Source organism: Oncorhynchus mykiss, chromosome 4 (assembly GCF_057628025.1).
Source record: "Oncorhynchus mykiss isolate SJ-2025 chromosome 4, ASM5762802v1, whole genome shotgun sequence".
NCBI classification, from domain to species: Eukaryota; Metazoa; Chordata; class Actinopteri; order Salmoniformes; family Salmonidae; genus Oncorhynchus; species Oncorhynchus mykiss.
The window spans coordinates 78638490-78649757 of NC_143025.1; the positions used below are offsets into that span (position 1 = coordinate 78638490).

At 40.2% G+C, this 11268-nt stretch overlaps 1 pseudogene; it reads right to left on the reverse strand.

The window, feature by feature from the left end:
* Window positions 1-5838: 5838 nt before the first annotated feature.
* On the reverse strand, window positions 5839-11268 carry LOC110521074 (uncharacterized; annotated as a pseudogene).

An 11268-nucleotide genomic window follows, 5' to 3' on the forward strand; every position in this document is an offset into this window, starting at 1 on the left:
TGAGTTACAAGTTATATTTTCACTAACAGTAGTACGCTATAGTCTACCCACAACTTATAGGCCTATAGGCTGTGGTTATAACCATACACCATAGACTATGCCATCAATACACTGAATAATACATATAAACATATTTACCATATGGGACAGGAGCCAATTGACAGCCTGTGCTATTATTTTCCCATGTTAAAGTTGTTACATTGTTGCAGCCAAACTGCAATGTCAGAAAGTTCCAAATGTAGCCAAATACAATGTTACAGTAGGCTAGGCAAGTGTGATAGAAATGATGCGATTTGTAAAATAGCCTAGTTATTAAAAGTCAATATTGACCATCCAGTCTATTAATCATGTCCATGGTTACTGCTGTGAAATATAAAAGCTCACAGCGCAAATTGTTACAACTTAAACCACCCAAACTGTTAGCCACAATTGTAGCCCTATGTAAACGCGTTAGTCTGCATGGTTTATGCCCCGTATTTTTATATCAGTACCATATAGGACATTTTGTTAATGTTATTTCAGCGCGAGTGACAATTGTTCATATTTTGTGTTCAATTTGTAACTTCTGTCCTATAAATGGCCAAATTTCCTATGCTCTTATATGCGCCATTGTTGTCATTTTTTCGCACTGGAATAACATCAGCAACGTGATTTCTGACTCCTCAGCCCACCTCGGGGGGAGAGTGAAGGACAAGGAGCCCAGATACAGGACTCCAGGGCCAGCAGAGTATTGCAACCTATTGCCGCCTTCGACAGGCTGTGAGGGCCGCAACAATTTTCTTTCTAGGTTAGAACACTAAAATGAATTAGAGACAAAATCCTGCCACAAACATCTACATCCTGTCATCCTAAAATAAATAGCCGGCAAACACTTTTCGGGCTATTTTGTGAATGCTTCGAATAGTCAATCGTTTATAACATTTCGAGTGTCGGTATAAGCATGCTTAAACACTTCCCTAATGATGTTCCGTTGTCTCGCTGTTTCTACCCAGTCAGGAGTTAGACTCACATACAGGCCTCACCCGCACGTTTGATTAATGTTTTAAAAGACAAAAACGACATTTCAGATCTACGAAATATCAAAATAATATTTGCATCTAAATTATATCGTGAATGAGTAATCATGAGAAGCAAAAACGAATGAGTGGTCTTATAATAGTGGCGACTTGTGTATGGCATAAATCTCACAACAACAATAACAGCATCAAGACGCATTTGGGAAATACAAGTAGACTAGGCTAGTCTATTCTATTGTAATTCGGCATTGAACTAATTACATTTGTCAATTGAAATCCATCGTTCATGATTATCAATCAATAATCATCACTACTATTGATGATTAATCACTGATTATTTCAACAGGATTTGACCAGTTATTTTGAGTTAAAACGAGTCTGAAGCCGACATAGGTTTTTTTTTGTTAATTAAAATTCCCTGTCTGACAATAGATCTTATATGACTGTGATGTGGTTTAGATTATCATGTTGAGTTGAACACCTATTGTGAGTGGAGTGAGAAATGAGATGACTTGAGCCTTTACCATTTCTGCACATTGCAGCCTGTAACTATTGACAGATCAATGAATCTAAATCACTCTATTCCTTATTTATTTGAGATGCAATTCAATACCAGTTAAAATTGCTTAGAATGTAACAACATGCATGTCAAATATTTATATTTACACAATGAGTATGGTCAGTTGTTCCTCCAAGTGTGCTACTGATCAGATTTGGTTTCAAACAAACATATAAATGTGTTACTAGTAAGCTATCCTCTTACAAACATTTTGACCCTGGTTTCCACACAAACAAATTGAAAGATCCATTTCCTAAATACTTTGAAAATGTTTTAGAGAAGTATAGAATATTCCCTATTCCATACAGTTATTGTACTCCTAACACACCATGGTGGATAGTTCCCAGTATGATTTTATTTGACAACTTAAAATACACAAAATGTTGCACCAGGCAATAGATACATATACCAAACCTGTTGAGGTTACATAAACAAAAAGTCAAGACTTATTTTCATTGTTGTCAAGTGTCATGGGCACATTCAATCATAGACAGAGTTCAATGTTATATATACAGTTGAAGTCGGAAGTTTACATACACTTAGGTTGGAGTCATTAAAACTCATTTTTCAACCACTCCATAAATTTCTTGTTAAGAAACTATAGTTTTGGCAAGTCGGTTAGGACATCTACTTTGTGCATGACACAAGTCACTTTTCTAACAATTGTTTACAGACAGATTATTTCACTTATAATTCACTGTATCACAATTCCAGTGAGTCAGAAGTTTACATACACGAAGTTGACTGTGCTTATAAACAGCTTGGAAAATTCCTGAAAATTATGTCATGGCTTTAGAAGCTTCTGATAGGCTAATTGACATAATTTGAGTCAATTGGAGGTGTACCTGTGGATGTATTTCAAGGCCTACCTTCAAACTCAGTGCCTCTTTGCTTGACATCATGGGAAAATAAAAACAAATCAGCTAAATTGTAGACCTCCACAAGTCTGGTTCATCCTTGGGAACAATTTCCAAACGCCTGAAGGTACCACGTTCATCTGTACAAACAATGGTATGCAAGTATAAACACCACGGGGCCACGCAACCGTTATACCGCTCAGGAAGGAGACGCGTTCTGTCTCCTAGAGATTAACGTACTTTGGTGCGAAAGGTACAAATCAATCCCAGAACAACAGCAAAGGACCTTGTGAAGATGCTGGAGGAAACAGGTACAAAAGTATCTATATCCACAGTAAAACGAGTCCTATATCGACATAACCTGAAAGGCCGCTCAGCAAGGAAGAAGCCACTGCTCCAAAACCTCCATAAAAAAAGCCAGACTACGGTTTGCAGCTGCACATGGGGACAAAGATTGTACCTATGGAGAAATGTCCTCTGGTCTGATGAAACAAAAATAGAACTGTTTGGCCACAATGACCATCGTTATGTTTGGAGGAAAAAGGGGGAGGCTTGCCAGCCGAAGAACACCATCCCAACCATGAAGCACAGGGGTGGCAGCATCATGTTGTGGGCGTGTTTTGCTGCAGGAAGGGCTGGAGCCCTTCACAAAATAGATAGCTGCACGAGGAAGGAAAATTATGTGGATATATTCAAGCAACATATCTAGACATCAGTCAGGAAGTTAACGCTTAGATCTTCCAAATGGACAATGACCCCAAGCATACTTCCAAAGTTGTGGCAAAATGGCTTAAGGACAACAAAGTCAAGGTATTGGAGTGGCCATCACAAAGCCCTGACCTCAACCCTATAGAACATTTGTGGGCAAAACTGAAAAAGCGTGTGCGAGCAAGGAGGGCTACAAACCTGACTCAGTTACACCAGCTCTGTCAGGAAGAATGGGCCAAAATTAATCAAATTTATGGTGGGAAACTTGTGGAAGGCTACCCGAAACGTTTGACCCAAGTTAAACAATTTAAAGGCAATGCTACCAAATACTAATTAAGTGTATGTAAACTTCTGACCCACTAGGTATTTGATGAATGAAATAAAAGCTGAAATAAATCATTCTCTCTACTATTATTCTGACATTTCACATTCTTAAAATAAAGTGGTGATCCTAACTGACCTAAGACAAGGAATTTTTACTAGGATTAAATGTCAGGAATTGCAAAAAAACAGAATTTAAATGTATTTGGATGAGGTGTATGTAAACTTAAGACTTAAACTGTACACACACACACACACACACACACACACACACACAGTACCAGTCAAAAGTTTGGACACACCTACTCATTCAAGGGTTTTTATTTATTTTCACTATTTTCTACATTGTAGAATAATAGTGGAGACATCAAAACTAAGAAATAACACATCATGTAGTAACAAAAAAAATTGTTAAACAAATCAAAATATATTTTAGATTCTTCAAAGTAGCCACCCTTTGCCTTGATGATAGCTTTGCACACTCTTGGCATTCTCTCAACCAACTTCATGAGGAATGCTTTTCCAGCAGTTTTGAAGGAGTTCTCACATATGCGGAGTACTTGTTGGCTGCTTTTCTTTCACTCTGTGGTCCAACTCATCCCAAACCATCTCAATTGGGTTGAGGTCAGATGATTGTGGAGGCCAGGTCATCTGATGCAGCACTCCATCACTCTCCTTCTTGGTCAAATAGCCCTTACACAGGAGGTGCTTTGCTGGTGACACTGCCTGTGATTTATTCAAGGATGTTCGTTTTGGGTCATTGTTCTTTTGGAGAAAAAAAATGATAGTCCCACTAAGCGCAAACCAGATGGGATGACGTATCACTGCAGAATGCTGTGGTAGCCATGCTGGTTAAGTGTGCCTTGAATAAATCACAGGCAGTGTCACCAGCAAAGCACCTCCACACCATCACACCTCCTCCTCCATGCTTCACACATGCGGAGATCATCCGTTCACTCTGCGTCTCAAAAGACACAGCGGTTTGAACCAAAAATCTCCAATTTGGATTCATCAGACCAAAGGACAGATTTCCACTGGTCTAATGTCCATTGCTCGTGTTTCTTGACCCAAGCAAGTCTTTTCTTCTTGTTGTTGTCCTTTAGTAGTTGTTTCTTTGTAGCAATTTGACCATGGAGGCCTGATTCATGCAGTCTCCTCTGAACAGTTGATGTTGAGATGTGTCTGTTACTTGAACTCTGCAAACCATTTATTTGGGCTGCCATTTCTGAGGCTGGTAACTCTAATGAACTTATCCTCTGCAGCAGAGGTAACTCTGGGTCTTCCTTTCCTGTGGCAGTCCTCGTGAGAGCCAGTTTCATCAAAGCGCTTGATGATTTTTGCAACAGCACTTTAAGACATTTTAAAAGTTCTTGAAAGTTTCCGGATTGACTGATCTTCATGTCTTAAATTAACGGACTGTCGTTTCTCTGCTTATTTCAGCTGTTCTTGCAATATTATGGACTTGGTATTTTACCAAATAGGGTTATCTTCTGTATACCACCCCTACCTCACAACACAATTGATTGGCTCAAATGCATTAAGAAGGAAATACATTTCACAAATTCACTTTTAAGGCACACCTGTTAATTGAAATACATTCAACTCATGAAGCTGGTTGAGAATGCCAAGAGTTTGCAAAGCTTTCATCAAGGCAAAGGGTGGCTATTTGAAGAATCTCAAATATAAAATACATTTTGATTTGTTTAACACTTTTGGTTACTACATTATTCCATATGTTTTATTTAATAGTTTTGATGTCTTCACTATTATTCCACAATGTAGAAAATAGTAAAAAATAAAGAAAAACCCTGGAATCAGTAGGATTTCTAAAACTTTTGACCGGTAGTTTACGTCTAAAAACCGTGCTTTGACTTCTTAAAATTACTTCAGAGAAAATAGAGAATCACCTACATCTAACACAGAGGGTTTATAAATATACCACAATTACTTTGTTACATGTTTCAGAGAAGAGGTTATTCCCTTATCCCATAATCATACTGCACAGAAAATTGCTTAAGGCCTAAAAATTATTTCTTCCATTACTTCTTAACTGTGTTTCACAGAAAACAGGTTACTCCCTATCCCATACACATAAGGGCTGATTGTGGTATAGGACGTTGTGATGAAGAACTCCACCTCGGTCCAAAAGGGGATCCATTCCGCCTGGAACACCCCCATGGCAGCCAGGATGCCCACTGTGTTCCTTTCGATCCCTAGGTAGAGACCTTCTTCCTGGGAGGCTGCTCCACTGGCGCCCCTGCTGCACTCAGCGCTGGCACCACCACCCTCCTCTGAACCAGCAGCACCTGGTTCACCAACATTTTAGTCATTCAGTAAAACTTCTATACATAATGAGTTATAATACGGTAGGTATGTTCAACTAATGTTGTTGACAATGTGTCTGTCAACTGGACAACCCTAAGCAAACAAGTGGTCACAGACAGAGCATTGCCACTATCCACAGATCTAGAATCCGATCACTCCACCCTCAAAAATAACCTTATTAACTATTAGAGGGATGTGGTTAGGGGCAACCTCTACCGACTCCAAGGTGGTTACAGACCTTTACAATGAGACAGCTGGTGACGATGACAATGAATAGAGGCAGCAGGTTGCAGAGCAGGATGAAAATATACCTGAAGACACAGTTAATGGTCGGGCAGTTCTCCTTGGGACACTGGATGAAGTCTGGAGGGCAGCCTCCGTCTTGCGTATAGTTATCCATATGACCATCTACGTTCATGAGATAGGTAGGAGCTTCCAGGAACATGGCTAGCATCACACACATCCCACTCACAGCCCAGGCCAACCAGATGTTGTCTGGTACCAGAAGATGCTGATGAGGAATGTGAAGAGGATGCTGCCGATTTCGCCGAACACCTACATTCCAAACAAATAGATCAATACATTATGAGATTATACAATTATATCAGCTGCTGTCAACTTGTTTCTGACAGGAATGATTTATAAGTACATTTGTACTTATGAGACTGTGTAAATTCCGCCTGACCATTGCACAAACTCATATAACCCTCCACACTGTAACACAACAAAAAGCACTGTCAATAGCCTACCACTGAGCCAGAAAAGCAATTTCGAGATCCAGGGTGACAGTATTTCTAGGTCTTTTGCTGCGATTACAGCTGTAAGTCGCTTGTGGTATGTCTCTATCAGTTTTGCACATCGAGAGACTGAATTTTTTTCCCATTCCTCCTTGCAAAACAGCTCGAGCTCAGTGAGGTTGGATGGAGAGCATTTGTGAACAGCAGTTTTCAGTTCTTTCCACAGATTCTCGATTGGATTCAGGTCTGGACTTTGACTTGGCCATTCTAACACCTGGATATGTTTATTTTTGAACCATTCCATTGTAGATTTTGCTTTATGTTTTGGATCATCGTCTTGTTGGAAGACAAATCTCCGTCCCAGTCTCAGGTCTTTTGCAGACTCCATCAGGTTTTCTTCCAGAATGGTCCTGTATTTGGCTCCATCCATCTTCCCATCAATTTTAACCATCTTCCCTGTCCCTGCTGAAGAAAAGCAGGCCCAAACCATGATGCTGCCACCACCATGTTTGACAGTGGGGATGGTGTGTTCAGCTGTGTTGCTTTTACGCCAAACATAACGTTTTGCATTGTTGCCAAAAAGTTCAATTTTGGTTTCATCTGACCAGAGCACCTTCTTCCACATGTTTGGTGTGTCTCCCAGGTGGCTTTTGGCAAACTTTAAACAACACTTTTTATGGATATCATTAAGAAATGGCTTTCTTCTTTCTTCTTCCATAAAGGCCAGATTTGTGCAATATCCGACTGATTGTTGTCCTATGGACAGAGTCTCCCACCTCAGCTGTAGATCTCTGCAGTTCATCCAGAGTGATCATGGGCCTCTTGGCTGCATCTTTGATCAGTCTTCTCCTTGTATGAGCTGAAAGTTTAGAGGGACGGCCAGGTCTTGGTAGATTTGCAGTGGTCTGATACTCCTTCCATTTCAATATTATCGCTTGCACAGTGCTCCTTGGGATGTTTAAAGCTTGGGAAATCTTTTTGTATCCAAATCCGGCTTTAAACTTCTTCACAACAGTATCTCGGACCTGCCTGGTGTGTTCCTTGTTCTTCATGATGCTCTCTGCGCTTTTAACGGACCTCTGAGACTATCACAGTGCAGGTGCATTCATACGGAGACTTGATTACACACAGGTGGATTGTATTTATCATCATTAGTAATTTAGGTCAACATTGGATCATTCAGAGATCCTCACTGAACTTCTGGAGAGAGTTTGCTGCACCGAAAGTAAAGGGGCTGAATAATTTTGCACGCCCAATTTTTCCGTTTTTGATTTGTTAAAAAAGTTTGAAATATCCAATAAATGTCGTTCCACTTCATGATTGTGTCCCACTTGTTGTTGATTCTTCACAAAAAAATACAGTTTTATATCTCTATGTTTGAAGCCTGAAATGTGGCAAAAGGTCGCAAAGTTCAAGGGGGCCGAATACTTTCGCAAGGCACTGTATACTGTACTCTACTTTACTCTCACCATGAAGAACTTGAGCGTCCGGCAGGACAAGGTGGTGAGGACAGATAAATAACATGATGATGTTACAGATGTTTACGACAAGGAGCTCTTACAGGTTGGAGGCAGCGAGGCTCAGGAGAAACACCTCAAAGGTTTTCAGATGGGAGATCTGGTTCTTTATTAAAGACAGGATCAGGACTACATTACCCATAATGCCCAAGATGGTGATCTGTTGGAAACTTGGCCAATGTGCTTCTAAGAACCCCTTGCCTTGGCAAGCAAGAAGAAGATGGACTGCCTCTCGAGCCTGGTGCCTCTGCAGGTTTTTCCTTGCCACTGTCGCCTCTGCTTGCTTGTTGGGAGGCTCAGATTATTTGCAAAAATAAATATACACATCAAATTTGATTGATTGAAGAACCATTGTTCTGTCCTTCTCCACACACCAATACACTTCTTGTGCGTGTGTGTGTGTGTGTGTGTGTGTGTGTGTGAGCTTATAGTTGATCTGTTCTCCATTTCTTTCTACTTTTCCGCCTCAGTGACCTCAAGCTCTGTTGTCATGCCTTCAAAGGCATCTGAACCCAGACTGCTGATTGGTTGAGCTCATTAGGTGACAAGGAAGCAGAGGATGCTGGAAAAGCGGAGGCCTGGGACTGGGAGTCTCTTAAATTGCACCTTGGAGCTTCGTTTGGACAGCCTCAACTTTCAACATTTATACCACTGCATGGCACAAATAAATTAGCTGGCATAATTAAATTGGGTTGTTGCGGAAGGAGGTAGAGGTTGATTTCTACCCATTGAACTCAACTCACACAATCTTCCTCTGAGTTATTACTTCCATTGCAAACATGTGTCACCTAAAATCACATGGAAGCAAAAAATCAGTACCTCTAAGAATTTAATTTAATTCAATTCTGACGATCATAATATGGGTTTAATTCAGACATAGGATGTAAAAGTGCCTAAACAAAACCTCTCCTCCCACTTAGAATTACTCCGAAGTCAGACAAGTTCCATATAAGGCCCTTCCTGTAAGGACAACAAATAGAAAATTGGTTACATTTCTAGGTTGTCAGCGGTTACACAGTGTGGATTAGTAGAGAGATTAACAGGAAATGGAGCGAGAGCATAAAATGTAGGTACAATTATAATTAGTACAGCATACAGGTATTTGGTGCACGTAAAACACACCTATTTCAAAATCACTGAACGTTCACTCATCCTTTCACACTCTTCCGCGTTCCTCTCATCAATCTTTCAATCCCTCAGACTCTCACCCTTTCTATCTCACCATCTCTCTTTATTATTTCATTTAATACCTCATGCTCACTCCCTCAAGTCTTTGTCCTCAATCTCTCATCCCTTCATTCCATCTCCCTGTCCTAATTCTCCTTCCCTTACTTTCACTCTCTTACTGTAATACTCTCTCCATCTTTCACTCCTCTAACCCCTCACCCTCTCTATCTCATCTCTTCACCCCCTCTCTCATTTCTCTTGTTTCTAAGGAAGCCTTCATGAAGCAAGACACACTCAGCAAAATAGGACAGCGAGTAAAGATGTGGGGATTGATTTTCAGTGGATAGTACAGAGTGCGGAAATCTGTAATAACACAATATCACTACACTGGTGGATTGTGAGGGAGGAGTGTAAAATCGTGATGAAAAGCTTTTGCCAATTTCAGCAGGCAGTCTATGATTCACAGGTAGACAGTGTTATTTCACGGCACATCTCTTTTTCTCCATCAGCACTGACAAGTCTGTCTTTAACACTTACCCGGTCTCATTTGAGATCTGCAAAGGGGAGTGAACGAGAGCAGAAGGGAAGGGTCAATTTACTAGAATGAGATTGAGATGCAGTCAGACCAGAGAGAGAGAAAAAGAGAGAAAGAGAGAGAGAGAGAGAGAGAGAGAGAGAGAGAGTGCCTAGTGGTTATGAGTGTGGACAAGGGCCAAGGAGAGGAAACAATTTGTGGATTGAGATGCATAGAGAGAGTGAGCGAGTGCCTGGTGGTGAGGACAGGAGATGATGGGAGGAATGCCTGCTGTAATTTCTGTATTTTGAAAGTTATAAACTGTATCTTGAATACTTGATTTCTGTCATGCAAAGCATTTTGGGACTATATCAACAATGGACTAATCCCAAACAAATACCAAAAGATAGTTTTTTGGTGGAGTTTTCCTTTAAGTGGCCTTAAAATATAACTGAGGAAAAGAAGACAAGGAAAGGAAACCACTTTAGACTATTGAGATGTATCCCCAGCAATCCAGAATGGTAAGTGAGTGTCTGCTGGTGCGTGAGTGAAGAGATAAAATGTCCTCAGCCCTGCTGTTCTAACACCATAGCACATTAGATCATGTCCCATCTTGTCTGTTTGTTCCAACAGTCTCCAAACGAGGTCTCCAGCTACCACCACACAGCCTTGTTTAAACCCGTTACTTCTCCTCTACTCTCTTACAAACAGACCCACTTCCCTCCTGCATCAGCTTTTAATCATCAATTGTATGTGTGTCTACTGTGGAAACCATGTCAAAATGGAATAGAAATGTTTATCCTGAAATGGACAATAACGCTTTGGAACATTGAATTCCCCCTTCGTCCTCCAAGTGTGTGCTTTTATTTTATCTGAATAAAACTGGTTGCTTCCAAGGGGCTTTTAATGCCTTCAAATACAGTACCTCAAACAAGAATCATAAAGACGAGTCATTCGTTGCGTAATAGAGACTACTATGCTATGCTTCTTGTGCCCTCGCTGTTGGCCATTTGCCATTATCTTTTTTGACCTAAACAGGACAAAATGGCCACTTGACTGACCGCCACATATAGTAAGTGTTCTAACAGTAGCACGCCAGACTGCATGGGCCAAAAATCTGAACATGCTCCAGTGGCTTTACCTAATGCTGCTGTTAGAACTGAATGTTTTAATAGAGATATGATATGGCTTCATACAAATTCTACAAAGGATTTTGGTTAGCTTTTTACAGTGCCTTCAGAGAGTATGAAAACCCTTGACTTTTCCCACATTTAGTTGTGTTACAAAGTGGGATTAAAATGGATTTAATTGTCAGTTTTTTTGTCAACAATCTACAAAAAATACTCTGTCAAAGTGGAAGAAAAAGTATTACATTTGCAAAATGTATGAAAAATACAACATATCATAAAACATAACATAATATATCTTGATTAGATAAGTATTCACTCCATCAATATGTTAGAATCACATTTGGCAGAGATTACAGCTGTGAGTTTTTCTGGGTAAGAAATACTTTTCCACACCTGGATTGTGCAACACTTGCCCAT